This window comes from Moschus berezovskii, chromosome 1 (genome assembly GCF_049115385.1).
Source record: "Moschus berezovskii isolate FMDL1 chromosome 1, NW_MosBer_1.0, whole genome shotgun sequence".
Lineage (NCBI taxonomy): Eukaryota > Metazoa > Chordata > Mammalia > Artiodactyla > Moschidae > Moschus > Moschus berezovskii.
This window is the reverse complement of record NC_142460.1, coordinates 1,238,539-1,254,171: the sequence shown is the minus strand read 5'-3', so window position 1 is coordinate 1,254,171 and position 15,633 is coordinate 1,238,539. Positions and strand designations below refer to the sequence as shown.

The window sequence follows — 15,633 nt, the reverse complement described above, 5'->3', positions numbered from 1 at the left end:
ACAAGCGAGGCTGGGCCACAGGGATAAGCCCAGTAGCCATCATAGTGTGGCCAGCACGTGCAGAGGTCCGACATGTCCTCCAGGAGGGCCCAGGTCCTATCCCGGGCCTGCACACGGGGCCTTACTTAGACACAGGGTCTTCACAGATGTCATCATGTTAGGGGTCTCGAGAGGGGTGTCCTGAAAAGACGGGGGAGTGGAGAGGCTCTAAGGGGCAGCCAGGTGAACCCCTGTGAACTGAGGCAGAGACTGGAGTGACGCTGCGACAAGCCAAGGACTCCTGGAGCCAGCCGGTCCTGAGGGGACCGAGCTGGGAGGGGCCTGAGCCGCTCACTGACTGGTGTCCCCCTGACAGCAGTTTCTGGGCAGGTCTGCCACATTCCCTACAGCAGACCCGGATGAAACGCAGCAGAGGCCCTAGAGAGTTCCAGGCAGATGACCAAGGCCACAGCCATGTCGGTGTCGGCTGGAAGCCAATTCCCCAAGGTCTCTTTCGAGGACCCACCAGCGGGGTGGAACACACTGCAGCCAAGCCCACTGCTGCCCAATGCAGGTCGTGGGGGTTGGGTCACGCTTCCACTCTTTCAACTTCGGGGGCTTTCAGAATGCCTGCAATGAATACTAGGGACAAGTCAAAATTTTATCAACAGAATATATAGATGTGTAGTCCTTCTCACTACAAATTCTGCTTAAACCTTCAATATGGGACCTACCTGGGTACAACTGTTCTAAAAGAGAATTTTGAAATTCGTGTCAAAAGTTTTGAAAATATGTGCACTGTCTACAACGGAAGAAACTGGAAGAAGTGGGGGTGGGGGTGGGGGGGTAGCAACTCCATGTAACTAACATTTCATTGAGTAAAGATGGGGGAGAGACACAGACGTATAGAACAGTCTTTTGGACTCCATGGGAGAAGGCGAGGGTGGGATGATCTGAGAGACTAGCATTGAAACATGTATATTACCATATGTGAAACAGATCGCCAGTCCAGGTTCGATGCATGAGGCAGGGCACTCAGGGCTGGTGCACTGGGATGACCCTGAGGGGAGGGATGGGATGGGGAGGGACATGGGAGGGGCTTCAGGAAGGGGAACACGTGTACACCCATGGCTGATTCATGTCAATGTATGGCCAAAACTACCACAATATTGTAGAGTAATTAGCCTCCAATTAAAAAAAAAGAAAAAAAGATGGGGGAAAGAGTGCCAAGGTGACCGACACTGCCACAGGACACCCAGGAAGCCAGGAAGAAGCAGCCAGCAGATGGTGCTGTCTGCGTGAAAGGGCGGTCCAGGTCCAGGCCAGCCCAAGGCACTGTGGCAGCAGCAGCAGAACGATCCTCCACCTGGGCAGTAACACTGACTGGCACCTGTGGGCAGGCAGCAGAATTCACGGGGTTCACCCCAGCAGAGCTGCTTGGGCATGGGAGGAAGGGTCTGCTCTGGTCCAGGCCTCTGCCAAGCTGCTCAGCTATAGGCTCTCCCCTATTGCACAGAAAGTAAGTTTCTATTATGTTCAAACTCAAACAACAGTGTCTTCACTTCTTTTTGGAAAAGATTATACTCCATTTATAGTTACTTAAAAATATTGGCTATATTCCCTGTGCTGTGCAATATATCCTTGAATCTTACTTTATTTTTAAAAAATATTTTGCTTATTTGGCTGTGCCAGGCCTCAGTTGCAGGATCTTTAGTAGCGGCACACGAACTCTTAGTTGCAGCACGTGGGATCTTGTTCCCAGGCCAGGGATCACTTGGGCTCCCTGCGTTGGGAGTGCAGAGTCTTAGTGAAGACAGGGACGTCCCTACCTTGCCCACTGTACACCTAGCAGCCTGTGTCCTTAATCCCCCACCTCTGTTTGCCTTTCCCCTCTCCCTGCTGGCAACTCCTAGTTTGGTCTCTGTATCTGAATCTGCTTCTCTTTTGTTATATTCACTAGTTTATTTCTTAGATTCCACATAAAAGCGAACCATGCAGTACTTGCCTCTTATTTCACTAAGCATAATATCCCCCATGTCCACCCATATTGTTTCAAAAGGCAAGTTTTCATTTTCATGGCTGAGTAATATTCCATTGTATACATGCACCACTTCTTCTTTACTTACTCATCTACCAAGGGACGCTTAGACTGCTTCCACATCTTCGCTATCGTAAATAGTGCTGCTATGAACATCTGAATCAGTGTTTTCGTTTTCTCCAGATACATGCCCAGGCGTGGGATTGCTGGATTACATGGTAGCTCTATTTTCAGTTTTCTAAGGAACATCCATACTGTTCTCCACTGTGGCTGCACCGATCTACACTCCTACCAACTGTGCACACAGGGCCCCTTTCCTCCGAGTGTCCTCACTACTTACTGTCATGTGAGGCTCCAACTCATTTGAAAAGACCCTGATGCTGGGAAAGATTGAGGGCAGAGGAGAAGGGGACGACAGAGGATAAGATGGTTGGATGGCATCACCAACTCAATGGACATGGGTTTGGGTGGACTCCGGGAGTTGGTGATGGACAGGGAGGCCTGGCGTGCTGTGGTTCATGGGGTCGCAAAGACTCAGACATGACTGAGCAACTGAACTGAACTGAACTGAGGCTCCAACATACAAGTTGGAGAACCACCAGCCCAACAGACATACAACACCCTGTTGTTCAAGGGCAATACGACATGGGCTTTGTTTATTTTATTCTACAAGTTTCATCCAGTTAAAAAAGGACACATTAATGGAAACTGTCACTCTGATACTCTTTCAAGAGTCCAACCAGACTAATACAAATGAAGACAATGCAACTTTCCAAACTTTATGTACAGAAATCTTAAAACTAAAAGTAATTTAAAAAGTACAAAATTTAAAACAATACATCCTTTTTCAGCTGGCAATTATTAACTAAAAGAGCGGTACGCCACTTTGCTAGCAAAGATGAAGTGAAACCTGCCGCTCTGAAGGAGTCCCAGGTCCCACAAATCATGAAAGCAATTTGTCAGAAAGCAATTTGATCATATGTATTTGAAGGGCATGCTCAATCACTAATTCATGACCAACTCTTTGTGATCCCATGGACTGAAGCCCACTAGGCTCTTCTGTCCATGAGATTTCCCAGTAAGAATACTGGATGGGCTGCCATTTCCTTCTCCAGGGGATCTTCCCGAACCAGTGACCAAACCCATGTCTCCTGTATTGGCAGGCAGATTCTTTACACTGGGCCACCAGAGAAGCCCTGACCATATGTATGCATACTAAATTGCTTTAGTCATGTCCGACTCTTCGCAACACTATAGACTGTAGCCCGCTATGATCACCTATCAATAAAAAGTTGCAATCTTCTCAAAGTCAGCTAAGAAGACAGCATTAGTGTTGTGACCTTGAAGGCAGACAAAAATATGAAATGTGAGTCAAATCTAACAGGCATTTTAACATTTCTGAGCATTCTAGTCCAGGACAACTGACAAATCAGGGAAGAACCAGAGGCAGACAGACTGGCCGAGTCCCACCAGGTGGACAGGAACTTCCTGCTCAGAGCAGGTGGGAAGGCCTGAGCTGGCTCAGTCCACAGGGACCGGAAGAAGAGGTGCAGCACGGGGGCCAAAGGAGGCCCCAGCTTGGCAGCACCCCAGCTCCCCACATCCCAGCCCACGACACCCCCAGATGACAGCCTCGACACGCCTGAGATGACTTCCCTGTTGCCACAGTAGTGTCCCTAAGCCCTCAGGGGGATTTAGATTTTGATATTATTGTGTTTAGCTTCACAGAATAATCTGTGCATTTGGCACTTCTGTTTGAAGTATTTAAGAAAACTTGGCAACTTAATCTTAGACATCAGCTTTAATTCCAATTTAAAAGGTGTAACTGAGTTACTGATTTTAGACATTTCTTTTTTAGGGAACAGGTATGAGGAATTTACTAAGACTGCAAACATTTCTTCTCTTATGCAAGTTTACTGACTGCCAGGGACTATTCTAGGTCCCAAGGGTACAGTAGTAAATAAAATCAAGTTCCTCATCCCATGGAAGTCACTTCCTGGTAGAAGGCTTGGGAAGTGTGATAACTTGAGACTTGCCACAGTGTGTGATTTGGAGTGACTACATCTACTTGAGAAAGTTTGATTTAGTCAGATAGTTAAGAGGCTTAAAATGAAAAAGGTCTCTACTAAAAACTAGGTTTTCAAACTGCATAAGGAGATTAAAGTTGTATATGGGTACACGGTACATGTAAAAATGGTACATGCAGTCTGATCATCTTGAATTGATCAAAGGCTGTCTTATGGGTGAAAGAGCAAAACTGACTAAACTTATAGAGAGAATAATAAAAATTGTACATAAAAGCATAGAGGAAAAAACAGGCCTGTAGCTTTAATAAATACTGATTTTATTTTTTTATTTTTAAAAATAATTTTGTTTATTGGCTGTGCCGGGTCTTCGTTGCTGTGCAGGTTTTTCTCTAGTTGGAGCGAGTGGGGGCTACTCTCTGGTTGCAGTGTGCAGGCTTCGTATTGCGGTGGCTCCTCTTGTTGCGGAGCTTGGGCTCTGTAGTGCTTGGGCTTCGGTAGTTGCCATTCTAGAGCACAGGCCCAACAGTTGCGCACATGGTTTAGCTGCTCTGAGGTATGTGGGTATCTTCCCAGATCAGGGATTGAATCTCCTACATTGGCAGGTGGATTCTTTACCACTGAGCCACCAGGGAAGTCCATAAATGTTGATTTTAAAATACCATCAAATAAACTCTCTATGCTCTAAATTTCATTTCAAAGAGCATTAAAAACTCACGGAAATGTATCCCATTGTTCATTGAGCACTATTTAAAATAGCTAGAACATGGAAGCAACCTAGATATCCATTGACAGATGAATGGATAAAGAAGTTGTTGTACATACACACAATGGAATATTACTCAGCCATAAAAAGGAACACAAATGTCAGTTCTAATGAGGTGGATGAACCTAGAGCCTATCATACAGAGTGAAGTAAGTCAGAAAAAGAAAGATAAATACTGTATTCTAACACATGCATACGGAATCTAGAAAAATGGCACTGAAGAATTTATTTACAGGGCAGCAGTGGAGAAGCAGACACAGGGAATAGACTTATGGACACGGGAGAGGGGAGGGGAGGGTGAGATGTGTGGAGAGAGCCACATGGAAGCTTCCATTACCATATGCAAAATAGATGGCCAATGGGAATTTGCTGTATGGTTCAGGAAACTCAAACAGGGGCTCTGTATCAATCTAGAGGGGAGGGAGATGGGAGGGAGGTTAAAGAGGAAGGGATCATATGTATACCTATGGCTCATTCATGTTGAGGTTTGACAGGAAACAACAAAACTCTGTAAAAGCAATTATCCTTCAATTTAAAAATAAATAAAAAAAAAAAAACTCATGGCAAGAAAGCCAGATGGAAATGATGTGTTTTATCCACATTAATAAAAAATGGAAACAGAACCTACACATCAGCCACAGGGCAATGGTAGAATCCACAGTGGCCCCGACCATCAATCATGAAGGTAAAGTCCATGGAAATAGGCTCATGGTGCTGTCAGAAGGAAAGGCAGGGCACAGAGTCTGCTGGGCACATGGCTGGGCCTTCATGCAGCCCACAAACATCTACTGAAAGTCTTCTCTGAGCCAAGCTCTGTTCTCAATGCTGGGGATGGGGCAGCAAACCAGACACAGTCCCTGCTGTCAAGAGACAACTTCATAACCATGTTGAAAAAACGTCCAGGATTAATTTGGGAAGAAGAGACATCTGTGAGCACAGTGAGCATGTGGCTCTCTCCCACATCCTTTATTAACTGATGTTCTTTTCTGTGGAGGTCTTCTGTACTCCTGGTTAATTAATACTGAAACATTTTACCGTTTTTCTTGCTACTGTCAAAAGTATCTCATTGTCGCTATACTTTCCGGTGGACTGCTGGGTAAGAAACGCCCCCAGTCTGCAGGCTAACCTCATACCTACCAACAGTTCTAATGGTTTACAAAAAGTCTACTGGTTTTTCTCAGCACATGTAGATAAAATCCCAATCAACATTTCTGTTTTTTTCTTCTTTTGAGAAACTAAAAAAATGTCAAGCTATCCTGCAAGGCCACAGTAACAACAGAGAAGTGATAATGGCCCAAGAACAGGTAAATAGGCCAGAGGAACAGCAGGAATGGGACATCAGACCTTCCAGGCTGGAAGGAAAAGTACCAAAGATGCAAAACGCTTTGGAATCTTGATGTGTTTATGAAAATCTCTCTGAACTCAATCAATGCCTGCAAAGTGCTAGTGAACCCGGGGTTCTGGTGCTGCTCCCCGCAGGCACTGTGGTGGTCAACCACGTGCTCCCACTCAGCGTAGGGCATGTGGATTCTAGGGGACCTGGGCTGGCAAAGCAGAAGCTCCACAAGGTCAAAGCTCCATGTCACCCTCCTGTTTATGTAAGCCACACAACACAGAGACACACTGAGCACTGGTCCCAGGAGGGACCATCTTCATTGTACTGCCAGTGTCACAATGGGGCTTGGGGAGGGTGGGAGGGAAGACAAGGCAGGCAGTATCTACCCAGGGTCTGCTTGTGTCCAGACCTACGCAAGCAGTTTAGAACACATCCCCAAACTCTGACATGCCTTCCTCCTGGGAGGAGGGTCTTTGTCCCCTTCTCTGAAACCCGACCCTAGTCACTTACTGGGAACCATGCATAAGACAGCATCCAAAGTGAGGCTGTGTGAGTCCAGGCCTGCGGCAGCTCTCACCATTCTCACTGGGTCACTCAATCAATCCTAGAGCCCTGAGCGTCCCCTCAACCCCCGCCAAGTAAGAAGTCTGACTAAAGAGAACCCCACCTCCCCTGCCATGAGGAAGCTCAGGCCACAGGGAAGGTCCACGCAGAAGTCCACAGCCCAGCTCACGCCCCTACTGACAGCTAGCACCAACTTTCCCATTTGAGAAAATCCCTCCCCAAGACTCCAGCCCTCAGACACCAAGCCACTCCCGGACCTCCTGGTCCTCCCAGCTGAGGACCCCAACCTGTAGGGCAGAGACAGGTCACTCCCTCTACACTCTTTCCAAACTCCTGGCCACAGACCCAGGAGCAGAATGAACGGGTCATCCTGTGCCCGCACCAGTAGGGACCAGGACACTTGCCAGTCTCTACAGCCCTGCCTGGCCTCCTCCCACTCATGAGGCTGAGTGCCTCTGCAAGAGTCTGGCTGCCAGGCCCGGCCTTTCCCTCTACATGCTATTTCTGAGAGCACAATAGACTTTGCTTTGTGAAAATTAGTAAACAGAAACCTCAATGAAACAGAGTCAGGAGGCCAGCAGTGGTACTCTCACATCCTGACAGTAGGGACAGTCAGACAAGAAATGGACAGACTCTTCTCCCCACTTCTAAGTTCAGCCAATGAGGCAGTGTCCCAACCCAGCAATGTGAAGCCACTAGATGAACCCTGGATTCCTCCAGTGGACTCTGTTAATTCCAGCTCTCCCAACCTCCCCTTCTCCTTTTAAAAAGAGTTCTCCTCTCCTGGCCAGCCAGGGACTTGCCCGGGGTCCATGTGGTTGCAGACCTGAAATTGCAATTCTTTGTTGATCCTGAATAAACCCAGTTTTGCTGCCAAGATAACTAGCAGTCTATCTATGTTAGAGCAACTGTTTCTAAGATAACTATAGAACTCCCATGGGAATCAAGAGAGTATTTGACAATCTGACAACTTTGATGCCTACAAATATTAATTTCATCAATTCAATCTGTGAATTACTGTGTCATTCAAAATGGGAAACGCTGAGAACAGATGAAGAAGGTACACAGCACGACCTTCAGTCATGTGATGTTCAATGCTGCACAAGTGTAACTCTGCACACACCAGTGAGTCTAAACAAAGTGCCGCCCTGGTTCCAAGAGGCATCTCCCAGCAGCAGTCAAGGTGTGCAGTCACACATTTCCAGAATATCCCACCACACATTCCTGAAGAGGAAAGAGACTCTTCCTCCTTGCTCATCAACACCTATAGGAAATACATACTGGAACCAAACATGTTAACAGCACATAAAGGACTCTTGACACTACCTGTGAGTATCCAGGTTAAAACACTGCGCCACAAAGACCCTGGGGCTTCCCAGATGGCTCCTAGGTGGTAAAGAATTTGCTTGCCAATGCCAGAGATGTGGGTCTGATCCCTGGGTTGGGAGGACCCCCCTGCAGGAGGAAATGGCAACCCATTCCAGTATGCTTGCTTGGGAACTCCCATGGACAGAGGAGCCTCGTGGGCTATAGTCCAGGGGATCACAGAGTCAGACACGACTGAGTGACCAAACAACATGCCCCACCACCATCACAATGTCTGGTACACAGCAGGAGCACAACAACTTTGTTTGGTGAACGGCTGCTCCATTGGGAATTATCTGTTTCATGAAAGTTTGCTGTAATTCACCCCAGTGCCTCTTTAAAAGAAATCTTCTTTATTGTTTTAAATTTTATTTATGCTGGCTCTTTGTTGCTATGAGTGTGCTTTCTCCAGTTGCGGCGTGCAGGCTTCTTCTTGCAGCGGCGTCTCTTGTGGAGCATGGGCTCCACAGCGCAGACTTAGTAGCTATGGCACATGGGCTCAGTTGTTTTGCCATATGTGGGACCTTCCCAGCCCAGGGATGAACCTGAGTCCCCTGCATTGGCAGGCAGATTCTTAACCACTGGACCACCAGAGAAGTCCAAAAAGATAAATCTTGACTACCTTTTCCATCTCACCTAAAGTTGCTGGTCTGCGCAAGTTTCCTACCTCCAAGGTCAATTCTGGTCATGTATGCCTTCTTTATAAACCACCCACATCAGCTACTTGGTCTTTTTATCGTCTGCTCTGGAGAAGGAAATGGCAACTCACTCCAGTACTCTTGCCTGGAAAATCCCATGGACAGAGGAATCTGGTAGGCTACAGTCCATGGGGTCGCAAAGAGTCGGACACAACTGAGTGACTTCAATTCAAATTTACCACCATCAAATTGTACGTGCATGTTGTTATTTGTAAAATTTTCATATCTGTAGCCACATCCCTTTAAAAATACTGTGTTCTATCATACGTGAAATGAATCCCCAGTCCACGTTCGATGCATGATACAGGATGCTCGGGGCTGGTGTACTGGGATGAACCAGAGGGATGGGATGGGGAGGGAGGTAGGAGGGGAGTTCAAGATGGGGAACACATGTACACCCGGGGCAGATTCATGTCAATGTATGGCAAAACCAATGCAATAATGTAAAGTAATTAGCCTCCATTAAAATAAATTTAAAAAAGAAAATAAAATACCATGTTCTCATTTCCTCATAATCAGATTTGCAAAAAGCAAAAATAGATTTGCCTTAGCTTTATTTTCACTGGAGAAGGAAATGGCAACCTACTTCAGTGTTCTTGCCTGGAGAATCCCAGGGACGGGAGCCTAGTGGGCTGCCGCCTATGGGGTCGCACAGAGTCGGACACGACTGAAGTGACTTAGCAGCAGCAGCTTTATTTTCCTGGTTTCTTGAGTTGAAAGCTGAATTCATTTACTTTTCCTGTTCCCTAATAAATGGTTACATCTACACACTTTCTTCCTGAGAGCTGTTTTCGCCTCACCCCATGGGTAGTGTTCGGTAGCCTTCTTTCATTTACAGAATGAACACTGATCTCCTCTTTAACCAGCATTGTAAAGAAGGGGGTCCTAGCATTTTCAGGTGGATATTTTTAGCTGTCCTTTCACTCTTAGGTTCTGTCTAGGTTGCACTGTGGTCTGAGAATCTGGTCTACAGAATTAACTTTTCAAAACTTCGATTCTTCTTTGTGGCCTAATATGTGGCCGGTTTTTGTTCAATGTTCTGTGTAACTGAGAATCTATACTTTAGGTTTGTTGGACACAAATTTCTGTACATCCACCAGTTCTAGCGTTTAAATCCTTTCTATTAGTGGTTCTCTACTGGGGGCGATTCTGGCCCCCAAGGGACGTTTGGCAACTTCAATCAACATTCTGCTTATCACAGTGGGCAGAGGCTGGGGACGCTGCTCACCCAGCTACAGTGCTCAGGACAGTGCCCACACAGAACCACGTGGCTCCAGGTGCCAGTGGCACCGAGTTGAGAAGCCCCTCCACACCTCCTCTTCTCTCTGGTCTAATCTGGTTTGTGGCTTGCTGTCCGTGGCTGTCTGGTTTGAGGGCCCTTCTGTCCACTTCTGCCACTTGGATCAACCCTCCAATTTTTCTACATTTTGATACATTATTGACACATTGATACATTACTGATACATTAACTTATGACAGAAAGAACTGCTCTTCTCATGCTTTTTGCCTCGAGTTCAGTTGACACTGGTATTGCTAAACCTTTCTTTCTGTAGGACTGACAGTTTTCTATCCCTTGTTTCCCACCTTCTTGTTTTAGCTTAAGATAAAAAGGTTGCTTATTTAGGTTGCTTACATACTGCATCAGCCAGATTTCATTTTTCTACTAAATCTGGAGTTTTTATCACTTGGGAGAGCTAACCCTTTTATATTATTCGGTGTCTCTGGGCTTGCTTATGCCATCTTACATTGTTTGCTTTTTAACACACCAAACAAACCTCCTCGTTCTCCGCTTTTTCCTGAATTCCTTTTTGTTGAGATAACGAAACTCTTCTTTGCTCCACTTTCCCCTAGGGTACCTGGGAGTCCCACATTCTACCTTCAGTCTCCTACTGGTTACCTCACACCACCTCAACACTAACACCTACCTCCCAATCTGCGTCTAGAGCAAGCTCCGCTCCATCGACGAAACGTCAACCTGCGTTATCATTCCACACTTGAATCTGTGCTCCTTAGCAGCAGGGATTCAGCGCTGGCAGTGAGCACACAGCAATCTGGGAAGGCAAATGTGTCTAGGACCATTTCAGGATATTTTTTAAAACCTTCAAAATGAATTTCAGGGCATTTAAAGGCTACACTTATAATCTGGGGGTTTGCCTGACTATAATGCTTCATTCTCATGAATGACATGTATGTAACCTGTCTAATACCATTTATACCCAGGCACGTGTATATCTGATATTCTATTTGTTCAGCAACACAGAGCTAACAACAATGCCTCCTTCCAATGGGGGACCAAGTCAAGCTTAGCAAAGCACCTTACAGTAACTAGTTCTGAACAGTGGGGTATTCTGACTTGTCTAGACAAGAATTCAGATTATTTTAATGACATTCTAGCTAAAAGGAGAAAATACTTAAATGTTTTCTCTGCACTATAATCATCATCTTCAATATTATTTATTTTATGAAAAAAATTACATTAGAAAAGCATTCCTTTAAGTTTTGATGGCAGAAATACTGGGGATATTCCATAATATGTATTTCACTCCATGTATCAAATTCAACGGTTGAATTCTCCACTTGGAATTCACAAAGAATCTTTAAAAAAAAAACAAAAAAACAGGAAAAATAACATACATAAAGATGGAGAGATTTTTAAAGTTTAAAATAGTTACAGGTTATAGTCTTGGGATATACTGGAAAGTGAAAGTGTTAGTTGTTCAGCTGTGTCTGATTCTTTGCGACCACATGGACTGTAGCCCGGCAGGCTCCTCTGTACACAGAATTCTCCAAGCAAGAATACTGGAGTGGGTAGCCATTCCCTTCTCCAGGGGATCTTCCCAACCCAGGGATCCAACCTGGGTCTCCTGCACTGCAGGCAGATTTTTTACCAGATTCTTTACCATCTGAGCCACCAAGCAAGTCCCAGGATATACTGGACTAACATTAAAATTGAAACTGAGAAATAGGGACTTCCCAGGTGGTCCAGTGGTTAAGAATCCACCTTGCAATGCAGGAGATGCAGGTCCAAGCACTGGTAAGGGAACTAATATCCCACATGCCCTGGAAGCAACTTAAGCCCTGTCCCTCAACTAGAGTCGTGCAACAAAGATCCCCCATGCTACAACTAAGACCCAATGCAGCCAAATAAATGAATAAGCTTTAAAAAATAAAGAAAGAAAGAAACTGAGAAATAAACATCTAAATAAACAACAGGTAAAGTATGTCCTCAGGCAAGTTAACTAAACATTATCTGGGGACCTCCCTGGCAGTCCAGTGGTTAAGACTCCAAACTTCCACTGCAGGGGCATGGGGTTTGATCTCTGGTCTGGGAACTAAGATCCCACATGCCATGCAGCATGGCCAAAAAAATAAAAAAATTAACATCATCCAGTCAAGTCAAAAGGGTCCATAAGAAAGTAAATCTCAGAAAAGTACTCAAAGAATTGAGGATTACTCCATCTCCCGTTTTCATTCCTTTCACATAAGAATCACCCAAAGAGATATGAAGATCAAGGGGAAAAAAAACACAAAGATTCTAGAAAGAAAAAAAGAAGCTGTGGTGAGCCAAAGACCAGCAAGGGCACTGGCTGGGCCTGAATGAGGCTCTGGTCCTTTCCCCAGCCTGGGTTCCAGGCATGTAGGAGCTAGGCTGGCCTGCTTTCCAGCCAGGAGCTCCGGAGCTGGTGACGTAGAACCCTCTGGCATCTGGGGTCTCAGAACAGGGGCTTCTGGGCAAGGCAGGGGCACCCATGAGAGAGAATTCGACACTACACTGACTCTATCGGAGAGCAGGGATTCTTGGTGACCAGATGACCAACAGAGAAAAATCAAAGAGCAAGGACGCATTGGGAACTACCCACTAAAACAGAAGTTTCTAGATTTAGGCTTCCAGCATTTATTCCCAAGGAACCCTCTAGAGTTTCATCAAGAGTTAAGAGCTGTTTACATAGGCTCTGTGTTGACACCCATCACACTGCGTACTGGTCATCACAAGGTTAAGAGTCCAGCGAGAGAAAATACCCACCCTTTCCCGTTATTAGTCATATTTCCCCAACACACTGTTCGATCCATTTAGATCCAGACCGACTGGTTTCAGGGGAGCACTGAGTCGGCCAGCACTTTTCCCTCTGGTAACTGTGTGTGGCTCTGCGGGTTCTTTTTCCTCTGCAGTATACCATGGACGGTTCCAGGGCTGTACAAAATGGGCCACAGCGGGACGCGGCACACAGGCTTACCAACCCCAGGCCTAGAGTTTAGCTGTCCCAGGAGACACGCTGCACTACAACCCCAACTGCGTGCTCCAACTCAGCCTCAGTGACGCAGACCCTTGCATGTTTCATTTAACCCACACACATGCTGAGGAGTCCGGCAGCTCCCTCCCTTTCCGGTTGCCAGGCCCACCCAGCAGAGGCTCAGGTTTCCCAGGGAGGGTCCTCAGCCACTCTCAGAAGCTGCTCTATGAGCAGGATCAATTCCATCCACACAGAAATGCAGGAAATTCTGGGGTAATTTCAGTTTTAGTGGCTGTGAGAGCTGGTAATGAAGCCAGAAGAGGAAGGAGAGACAGTACAAACTACACCTTTAGACCGGGGGTGGGGTGGGTGGACGGGATGCGGAATTGATGATCCTTCTCTACACCAAACCAGTGTATTAATAAAGCTGAGAGAGCTGTTAAGGACCCCAAGAAAACTGTCAAAATTCTATATTCAAAAAAAGAGACATTTTCCAACGCCCTTGGAGGACAGCAGCTGTATGTCACTACAGCGCCATCAGTCTCCATTCCTGTATGGGAAGGGCTGTGACTGTGGCTAGAGAACCAGCCGCCTGCCCCCCTCCACCCTGCCGGGCGCCCCTCCTCCCTCGCCTTCCATCCACCTTCACGTCCCTCCCCAGCGAGATGGTCAGTCAAGAACTCATTCTGAGGAGAAATGTTTGTCAAGAGATCACTTTATTTTTCAAGTAAGGTTTTAAGAGGCACCACTTGAAGTTTAATATAACATTCAAAGAAAATCACAGATGTTAAATCCTATCAAAACAAAATCTAGCCCAAAAAAGTATTTCCCAGCCAACCACATATGTTCACAAGAGACACAGCAAAATTCCAACAACAAAGGTGTTTAATGGTTTCAGAATCCATTTCAGTAAATTCTGACCTGAAAGGCCTATCACAGCTGGTAGAATTTAAACTCACATCACAGCTTTGTTTTTGAAACCATGACTACCACTCTCATTAAAAACTGACATTCGAAACTTTCATGATACACTTGCTATTAACGGTCAATGAGTATGTTTTAGGTTCAACAGGAACCCCAATCCTTCAAGGCAGGGGTTATGTTATGGTACCATCTTTCTCCTGAGGGCACCGTCTGAGCTCAGGGACTGACCCCTGTGGACATGGGCCTGGCAGCCTCGTCCCTGCCCTGATCCGGCTGGCACTCAGCTTGGCAGGCCAGAGGATGATCAAATAAACACAGGAAACAACAAGACCCACAGGCTTGAAAGGCTCTATCTACACCAGCAGGGACGGACACACACGCACAAAACCAGAATCACAGAACTGTAGTAAGATCGTAGATAAACGATGAAAATGAGAAACATGTCAATTACATAAATACATGAAAATACACATAACACTGACTAAAAATACAACTCAGAAGAGCTGCACTGATGAATATGTAAAAACTTATGCCTATCCCATTAAACTCGGGTTCCACACAAGGTGGTTTGGAAAATGCTGTTCCAGAGCACTACTTTTCAACCAGGGGGATTTTTTGTCCCCTAGCAAACATTTGGCACTATCTGAAGACATTTTTGGTTGTTACACCTGTTGGTGGGGGTCCTGCTGGCATCTGCTAAAATCCTACAATGCACAGGATAAGAAGTACCCAGCTTTGTATCCCTGCCCCAGAGGATCACAGGGGTGTTTCATTTATGCAGCAATAAACTGTGAACTTGTTTTAAAAAAAGATACTTTGCATAAACACATAACTGAATTTATAATAACACAAAATTATACTCCCGATTTTTTAAAGCAAAAAAAAAAAAAAACCTTGATAAAATGTCTCAGCTATAGTGTGGCATATACTGAGGGCTTGCCAAGATCTCATGAAGGCATTCTTTCTGCAAATCCAATGAGACTGTTGAGGAAACTGCAATCACAATTCCTACCACCTAGTCCCTTCCAAGTGACCCATCCCACTGCAGGCCCTGTGGAAAGGGGGTGGCTGTGAGCTGGCAAAAGCCCACCCCTCCTTGGGGACCAGGTGGGCAACTGGGGGACACAATGGAGGGCGAGACAACTGTCACCCTGTCTACAGGGTGGGCAGGGTGTGTGAGGCGAACAGGAGAGATAAGGCGGGCAGAGCCAAGGAGCAGAGAACACATGGCAGAGAGTGTGTGGGAGCAGCACACGGTTGAGATCAACAAGGGAAGAGCAAGCCGGGAAGGTCAAGACCGGGGTGGCAGCCAGATCCCGCCAGGCCCCAAGCTGCAACTCCATCTACCCCCAGGCCCAGCACTACCTTGGTCGTTGGACTCCACTAGGTTCCTTTCTCCCTTATTCCTGCGTGACCTGCCGGTGAAGTCAGCCTGCTGCCTGCCACCCTGGGGCCTGAGTACGGCAGCCAGGCGTCAAAGATGCAAACACCAAAGGCATTTCCCACCACGTGCCCTGCAGTCTCTCCCCGACAAGGCTGGAGGCTGCCCCAAATGACAGACACCTGTGGGTGGCAGGGTCGCCCTGAGTAGCATAATCCCCAGACAGGAATGCATGATCCCACACTGGGCAGGCCACCCTGAGGGGAAGAGAAGGCTGGGGGACTGCTGGCTGGACCTGTCCGGACGAGTGCATCCTAACACTGAAG

The 15,633-nt window shown here is 46.4% G+C and overlaps 1 protein-coding gene across 2 annotated transcripts in view; it reads right to left on the bottom strand.

Moving 5' to 3' along the window:
- The window catches only part of PKNOX1 (PBX/knotted 1 homeobox 1), a 45,400-nt gene that overhangs the window by 26,144 nt on the left and 3,623 nt on the right, over nucleotides 1–15,633 (bottom strand). The window contains exon 1 of one of the 2 annotated variants that reach the window (XM_055414732.2): nucleotides 965–3,051. The exons of the other annotated variant lie outside the window; for it this stretch is intronic. The gene's annotated coding sequence lies outside the window, so the exon portion shown is untranslated. Of the gene's footprint in view, nucleotides 1–964; nucleotides 3,052–15,633 lie in introns of those variants that run through there. 2 annotated transcript variants of the gene reach the window in all.